The sequence below is a fragment of the Hippopotamus amphibius genome, chromosome 2 (genome assembly GCF_030028045.1).
Source record: "Hippopotamus amphibius kiboko isolate mHipAmp2 chromosome 2, mHipAmp2.hap2, whole genome shotgun sequence".
Taxonomy (NCBI): Eukaryota; Metazoa; Chordata; class Mammalia; order Artiodactyla; family Hippopotamidae; genus Hippopotamus; species Hippopotamus amphibius.
Window position 1 is genome coordinate 4270847 of NC_080187.1, and position 6000 is coordinate 4276846.

Sequence of the window (6000 nt, forward strand, 5' to 3'; positions counted from 1 at the left end):
AACTGAGAGCAGCTGGTCACTCTCCTCTTGAGGCTTGGAGGAAGGAGAGGACGTTGGGGTCTGTCTGCCTGCGCGCACGAGAGCAGTGCAAGCTTGTCTGGAGGAACCGAGAGAGAAGCAGACACGTGTCCGCCCCATTCATTCAGCAGGTATTTACTGAGTGCCTACTCTGTGCCCGGCACTGGGGATATAGCAAAGGAAAAAAGGACAAAATCTCTGCCTTCATGAGGCTTACATTTTACAAAGAAGATGACAGAAATGAGAGAGAAAGAGCCCACCTAATTTCTGATGGTTCCTGAGACCATCGCTGCCCCTGGGTCCCATGAAACAGCCCTGCATCTTCCCAACCAACTGCCCTTTTTTGCCTCGTGGGTCAGACAAGATGCTGGGCACAGTGTTATGGTTAGGAGCAGGCTGGCGGTGTGCCCAGGGCGGGGGAGCAGGTGCAGGGGATTTAAGTGCAGCCGGGGCTCACAGGAGACCCCCTGGGGAGGTGAAGGTGGCTTGGGACTGACTTCTGAGCCACATGAGCGTTCGAGGGCATGAGAAAGAGGGACGTATTAGTTGATCATGGAATATGCTTCCATTAAAAAATTGAAATATAAAAGTTTTAACATTAAAATGTTACTTGAAAAAACTCAAACAGTGCATCAGAAGCCCATCACCTTTCTTTAGCAAAACAATTTCCTGATTTTTTTTCTTTTTCGCTAGCAACCCAGGGACATCAAATAAGTTACTGACCTACCAATCTGGTCATTCCTTCCCCGTGGCAAGAGGGCTGAGCTCGCGTCACAGCCGTCACTTCTGCTCAACAGCAGACTGGCTTTTAGTGATGCCCATGTGGTGAAGTCCAGTTTTTCCTGTTAAGCGCTTGCTGCCTTTGCAAATCTTTTTCACCTGATCCCAGTGGATGCCAGGCATGATGACACTGACATGTAATTTACATGTAAGTAGCCAGCAGAGCAGGAGCTGAACTATTCTCAGAAGCAGAGGGAACCTCCACTGACCTCCAGGTGGAGAGAAAGAACAAACAGCGACCTTCTCACAGGCCCAGGCAGGCGGTGCCGGTGGATTGAACCTGCTGCCTGGGATTTATGGAGAGGTTGACTTGCAGACGTGCCAGCATTAGGGTCTCCTTCACAGTGTTAACTTTGTATGCTCTTTACAAAGCCACGAGAGCTTGAAGATCATCGTGTGTTTTGGAGGAAGATGCGTGGATATAAACTTTCTAGGCATATCAACTTTACTGAGATACAATTCCTGTATTGTAGAATTCATCTATTTAAAGTATGTAACTCACTGGTTTTTAGTGTATTCAAGCAGTTGTGCAACCATTCTTACCAATTTTAGAACATTTTAATACCCCCCCAGAGAACCCGGTACCCATGAGCTGTCACTCCCCATCCTCCCGACGTCTAGCTGTTAGCAACCACTAATCTACCGTCTGTCTCCCTGGATTTGCCTACCCTGGTCATTGAATATAACTGGAATCATATGATAGGCGGCCTTCTGGGTCTGTCTTCTTCCACTTAGCGTAAGGTTTTCAGGCCCGTCCATGTTGCAGGATGTCAGTCCTTCATTCCTTTCTATTGAGGAATAATATTCCATTGTAAGCATGTCCCATGTTTTGTTTATCCATCAGCTGATGGGCATTTTTGAGTTGTTTTTACTCTTCAGCTGTTATGGAAAACACCGCTATGAACATTTGTGAACAAGTTTTTGTGTGGACGTATGTTTCAGTTTCTTTGGGTATATACCCAAAGAGGAATTGCTGGGTCCTATGGTAACTCTGTGTTTAACCTTTTGAAGAACGGCTGGGATTGTTTTCTGCACCTTTTTACATCCCCATAAGCAGTGTTCAAAGTCTCCAGTTTCTCTCTATTCTTGTCAACACTTGTTATTATCTGTCTTTATAGCCATTCCAGTGGGTGTGAAGTGGTATCTCGTGGTGGTTTTAATTTTCATTTCCCCGATGGCTGATGAAGTTGAGCATCGTTTCATGTGCTTATTGGCCATTTGTATGTCTTCATTTAAGAAATGTCTATTCAGCTCTTTTTCCCATTTAAAAATTGGGTTTTGATCTTTGTATTATCAAGCTATGAGTTCTTATATAGTTTAGAAACAAGTCCCTTATCAGGTATGTGATTTGCAAATGTTGTCTCCTATTCTGTGGGTTGCCTTTTCACTTTCTTGATGGTATTGTTTATAGTGCAAAATTTTAAATTTTGATGAAGTCCAATTTATCTATTTTTTTTCCTTTCGTTACTTGCGGTTTTGGTGTCACATCTAAGAAGACTTCACCTAATCCAGAGTACGTACATTTACTCCTATATTTTCTCCTCTAAGAGTTTCATAGTTTTGCTCTTACATTTAGGTGTAGAGTCTAGGTGTAGAGTCCGCTGTGAGTTCATTTTTCTGTACGGTGGAGTCCAACTTCCTTCTTCTACATGTAGATATCTTAGCCACTTTGAGGAATGTAATTTTGCATTCAGGCAGCCTCCTGGGAGAGGCACTCTCTTCAGTATGTGAAAAGCATCTGGGACACTTGCTAAAATGAAGATCCTGGGCTGCACCCCTGGTGATTCTGATTAATCAAGTTCAGGGTGGGGCCTGGCAGCGGCGGGGGGCGGGGGGGGGGATGTTTTCCTAGCAAACACCCTGTTATTGGTCTCTGTCTGTGGACCTGAACCCTGAGGATCACTTCATGGTCTCTGTGGAGGATCCTTGCAGCCAACACGTGAAGTGAGAGGGTAGCATTGACACACATACACGACCAAGTGTAACGTAGATGGCTAGTGGGAAGCTGCTGTGTAGCACAGGGAGATCAACTCGATGACGGGTGATGACTTAGAGGGCTGGGATAGGAAGGGTGGAAGGGGATATGGGGATATATGTATAAATACAGCGGATTCACTTTGTTGTACAACAGAAACTGGCACAACCGTATAAAGCAATTATATTCCAATAAAGAGCTTAAAAAAAAAACACAAAAATGTAACTGGAGATGTCCATCCCTGGCATCGTGGCAGATTAGATACCCTGATGACCCTTCTCAAAACAAATCCCTACAGAGTCTGTATGAAGTATGAAAAAAAACCCTAAAATTATAACTGAGCTGGCAAGAAAAAGTAAAAAAAAAAAAAAAAGGCAGAGACCAAAAATGACAAGAATGTACAAATCCAGAGACACAGGGGATGACTGACCCCAAAGCTGCCCAAGGGAGTGTCTGCTGACCCCTGGTGGCCCAGGGCTTCAGCTGACGTGGTCTCTGCATGGAGACTGGATGAAAACTGCAGAGTCCTACATGTAGAAAGAGAGCCGGGGAAGAAAGATTAGCAGTGCTGATTGAAGAGGATTGCTGTCCAGAATATGCAAAGAACACCTCAATGTTACCAAAATACAAGCAACCAAGCAGAAACGTGGAAACAGACACACATATTTCACAGAAGGAAACATGAATGATCAGTTAACTACAGCAGATGGAAAATGTTTAAGCATGTTAGTATCAGAGAAATGCAGATTAGGGTCACAGTGAGAGCTGCCTGCACACCCACTGCCAGCATTTAACGAGACTGACATCACAAAGTGTTGGAGAGAAGATGGAGACACTGGAAGTCTCCTGCAGAGCTGGTGAGAGGGAGCATTGGTTTAACCACTCAGAAAACCGTGAAGCAATTATCTACTAATGCTACACGTGCCTGCCTCTCGACCTGGCAGTTCCTCTCCTAGTGTCACCAAGAGAAATGCGTGCATATGTACACAAACAGGTTAATAGCAGTTGTGTTAGCCCTAAACTGAAAACAACACGTGCTCGTCAATCATCAATCATGGCATATTCATATAATTAAGTGTCTCGTGACCATGATCAGTGCCACAACATGGGTGAGTCTCACAGCCAGACCCGGAAGACTCTATGTATGATTCGATTTAGATGATGTTCAAGAACAGATGCAAAGACCCAGAGAAAACCATAATTCAAAAAGACATGTGCACCCCAGTATTCACTGCAGCACTGTTTACAGTAGCCAGGACATGGAAGCAACCTAAACGTCCATCAACAGGTGAATGGATAAAGAAGATGTACTACGTATATACAATGGAATATTACTCAGCTATAAAAAGGAACAAAATTGGGACTTTTTAGAGACATGGATGGAGCTAGAGACTGTCATATAGAGTTAAGTGAGTCAGAAAGAGAAAAACAAATATCGTATATTAACACATATATGCGGAATATAGAAAAACGGTACAAATCAACCTGTTTGCAAGGCAGAAATAGAGACACAGAAGTAGAGAACAAACATATGGACACCAGGTGGGGAAAGTGAGGGGGATTGGGAGGGAATGAATTGGGAGATTGCGATTGCCATATATACATTACTAATAAGAAAAAAAAAATCAAATTGTACACTTTAAATATATGTAGCATATTGTATGTCGTGTATCTCAATAAAAGTTCTTAAAGGAAAAAAAAGAATAGATGAAACAAATTACTGTTTCTAGAAATCAGAAATAATTAAGTCACCTCTGAGCAGATCACTGCCTGAGATGGGGCACAAGGAACCTTCTAGGGGCTGTAAATGTTCTCTATCAGTCACGTCCAAATCTTAAGCCATACACTTAATTGTATATGTTATGTGTTAATTTAAAAGCTGAATGCATTTGAGATAGGCTTACACAGCAGCATACACACATACACACCCACACCCACACCCACACACACGCACACGTGTGACTGAAAATTACGAACAAGGTGTAAGTAGGCATTTTACAGAAGGAAACATGAATAGCCAACTAAATACCTGGAAAAGGCTGGAACTTTTTAGTAACCAGGGATGTGCATACTGTACTGGGATAGGGTTACATGCGCCTGGCCTGGAAATGATGTAACAGTCTGGCAGCTCCTACTACGGAGAGAATGAGGAGCAATGGGAACGCATACAGACTGCCGGTGGGGGTGGGGAAGCTATCGGCTTTGAAGAGGATCGGGGTCACCTGGTGGAGCAGAGCTGTGGTGCGTGGACCAGCAGCAATGAGAGGCTGCAGGCCAGTTAACAACTTCATTAGCATCACCTGAGGAGCTTGTGCAACTTGGCGCGTCTAAGAGCTTCTCTCCCGCCACCCGGCAGACGCTTAGCCTTCTTGGGTGCAGCCAGGCTTGGGCACCGCTTTGAAAACAGTTTCGAAGTATCAGGCACGTAATCTTACCACCAGCCTGAGGATGAAGCTGAAATGCAAAGAAGGGCAGAGCTGAGAGAATCGGAGAATCGGTGACTCAGACCTGGGGCTGGATGGAGTCACCCCTGACACCTGGCCTCCCCTGGATGTCCCGGGAGACCCTTGGAGGCACCTGTCTTGAAAGATCACCCCGCTCTTCCAACACCGGTACGTGTCCCCAGTGAGAGTCCTGAGCAGGGGCCCTGGGTGGCAGATGTTATAGTGTCTTGTCAAAGAATCACAGCTGGAGGACCGTGTTCCCTGTAACATTGTCAAAGCTTCCCTGATCTCACCCCCAACTCCTTTGCTTGTTTTAAGGAGAAAATAGGGAAAGGAAGAGAAACAAACAGAACCTGAAAATGGAAGTACAGCCAAGTAGGGCTTTAGCTGTGGTGATGGGCTGGCTGCTATCCGGGCAAGGACGGGGTCCTTCCCATTAACTGCAGAGAGAGGACCTAGGAGTTCTGTGCTTCTCCCTTTTAAAAGCTAGTTAAGCATGTTTGGGAAACATGGCTTATAGGGTGAATCACTGTCCACGGGACTAAAGGAATTGCGGGATTTTCAGTTTTAAAGCTGGGCCAGTCTTGAGCAAACTGGGATGAGTTGGTCGCCCTACCAGACTGATCAAATATGGGCCCACAGGCCAGCTGCTCTCAGGGTTGGAGACACTTAGCAAAGCCTGGGGCAGAGCAGCAATGGCGATCCTCTACAGTCGTGGTCGTGGCTGCTGAGTAGGAAGAGCAGGGGGAGGACAGGGAGGGAGGAAAGGAGGGACAAAGTCCA